This window comes from Triticum aestivum, chromosome 1D (assembly GCF_018294505.1).
Source record: "Triticum aestivum cultivar Chinese Spring chromosome 1D, IWGSC CS RefSeq v2.1, whole genome shotgun sequence".
Lineage (NCBI taxonomy): Eukaryota > Viridiplantae > Streptophyta > Magnoliopsida > Poales > Poaceae > Triticum > Triticum aestivum.
In genome coordinates this window covers 243203079-243205718 of record NC_057796.1, presented here as the reverse complement: position 1 = coordinate 243205718, position 2640 = coordinate 243203079, and positions in this window count along the sequence as shown.

Sequence of the window (2640 nt, the reverse complement as noted above, 5' to 3'; positions counted from 1 at the left end):
GAAAGATAATACCCTGCAGGGGTGTCCCAACTTAGCCCATCATAAGCTCTCACGGTCAACGAAGGATAAACCTTCTCCCGGAAAGACCCGATCAGTCTCGGAATCCCGGTTTACAAGACATTTCGACAATGGTAAAACAAGACCAGCAAAGCCGCCCGAATGTGCCGACAAATCCCGATAGGAGCTGCACATATCTCGTTCTCAGGGCACACCGGATAAGCGAAGCGTACAGGTACCAACATAACCCAAGTTGCCAAGGGACGGTCTCGCACGGTGCTCTAGTTTGGACCAGCACTCAGAGGAACACTGGCCCGGGGGTTAAAATAAGATGACCCTCGGGCTCGCGAAAACCCGGGGGAAAAAGGCTTAGGCGGCAAATGGTAAAACCAAAGTTGGGCCTTGTTGGAGGAGTTTTATTCAAGGCGAACTGTCAAGGGGGTCCCATAAATCACCCGACCGCATAAGGAACGCAAACTCAAGGAACATAATCCCGGTATAACAGTAACTAGGGCGGCAAGAGTGAAACAAAACACCAGGCATAAGGCCGAGCCTTCCACCCTTTACCAAAATATATAGATGCATTAATTAAATAAGAGATATTGTGATATCCCAACATATCCATGTTCTGACATGGAACAAACTTCAACTTCACCTGCAACTAGCAACGCTATAAGAGGGGCTGAGCAAAAGCGGTAACATAGCCAAACAACGGTTTGCTAGGAAAGGATGGTTAGAGGCTGACATGGCAAAATGGGAGACATGATATAGCAAGTGATAGGTAGCGTAGCATGGCAATAGAGCGAACAACTAGCAAAGCAAAGATAGAAGTGATTTCGAGGGGTGGTCATCTTGCCTGCAAGGTTCTCAGAGTTGTCGAAAGCTTGATCCTTGTAAACGTACTCAACAGGTTCCTCGTTCACGAACTCGTCTCCCGGCTCTACCCAAGACAAGAACACAAACAAACGGAACCACAATCAACCACGAGAAAAGCACAAGCAACATGATGCAAAACATGTATGATATGCGAGATATGATATGCGTGCTCCGGAAGGAAAATGATGAATATGGAAGTAACTTGGCAAACCAAGCATGCCACTGGAAAGATGAGATGATTTCGGTCGAAATCGATATAAAGATCACCGGAAACGGATGCACGGTTTGCAAATGGCAAGCAAAACAAGAATGACGCGAATCTGCGATTAACAGCATGATAGCATTTAAAATGCAACAAGTAACAAAGCTAAAGCACTCCAACATAGCAACAAAGCATATGAAAGTAATCTACAGGAGATTCTTGACAAAAGATGAACACTGAGCTACGGCTAGTTCACAACATATCAAGCTCAAACAAGCATGGCAAAAGTGCAAAAGATAACAGGTTCACAGACTTAGTGAAAAACTGGACATGGCAGAAAACAGCATCAGGTAGCAAAGTTCAGAGCACGAAAACAACATGCTACAAGAATTTAACATGGCAAAACAAGGCATGGCAGTGTTCTTCTAAATGCATATGACAAAAGTTCCTTACTGACCATAAGCCAAAAAGGACCAGAAGATATGATGGCAAGCATATAAACATAGCAACTTTCGTTATCAGGTTTCAGACTTAGCAGAAAACAGAACATGACAGAAATAATAATATGTAGGCCTCTTTGTGAGCTTGATGGACTCACTACAGAGCAATTCACTACAAACCAAGCACACCTACAGCAAGATGGCATGTTTATGAAGCTATCCATGGCAAGAACAAAAGCATAGCATGTATGGATCAACTACAATAAGCTTGGCAAAAATGAATATCATGTTAAGAATCTGCCAGAAATATTTTATAGCAAAAGTAGAGCAAGATTGAGTCATGCTATGGCACTCCATAATTGCAACCAATTGCAGAATTGGATCAATTACAACTATAGCTACAAAACATCCTTACTGAATATCTCCAAAATATGCATGGATCTCTCGGTAGCATCACGTTTACATGGCAACAAAATAACAGCAGACAAAGACTTGAGAGAAATCACTAAGTCCCTGAAATCAGAAACATTACGGGGCCTACTTTGCATACTTGTGCTAGTCACCATAGAGATCAAAAAAATACATGGACTACACCACTGGAAAGATGGCATGGCATACTTCAAAACACATGTAGAGCTCATGCTCATAAGATGCACAGATTAAATGATACAAAAATGACAAATCTCCAAGTTCTGATAAGAACCAGCAGATAACAGCAACTAGCCCTCTTCCAACAGAGATTTGGGCATCAAGATGACCTCTAATGAGCATGGATCAATTGAACAAAATGTATGGCATCACGAGACGAACAATTTGACATATTACACGCGTGAATCGGAGCTACATGCAAGGAGTTATAGAGCTGTGAACAGAGGCATATGCTGTAGGAAAATCAGGACAGAGAAAATTAGAGGGGGCTCGGGGGAAAGTCAACCGTACGGGCTCCGGATCTGGATCGAGCCTGGCGAGCTCGTGCTCGCCCTCGTCGGCGGCGATGGAGGGAAGGCGAGGCGGCGGCCAGAGGAGAGGAGGAGGGAGGCCGGAGGGGCGCGGTCGGCAGAGAGGAGGCTGGTCGCCGGCGGGCGGTGGCGCGGCGCCGGCGGGAAGGCGGTCGGCGGCGGTGAG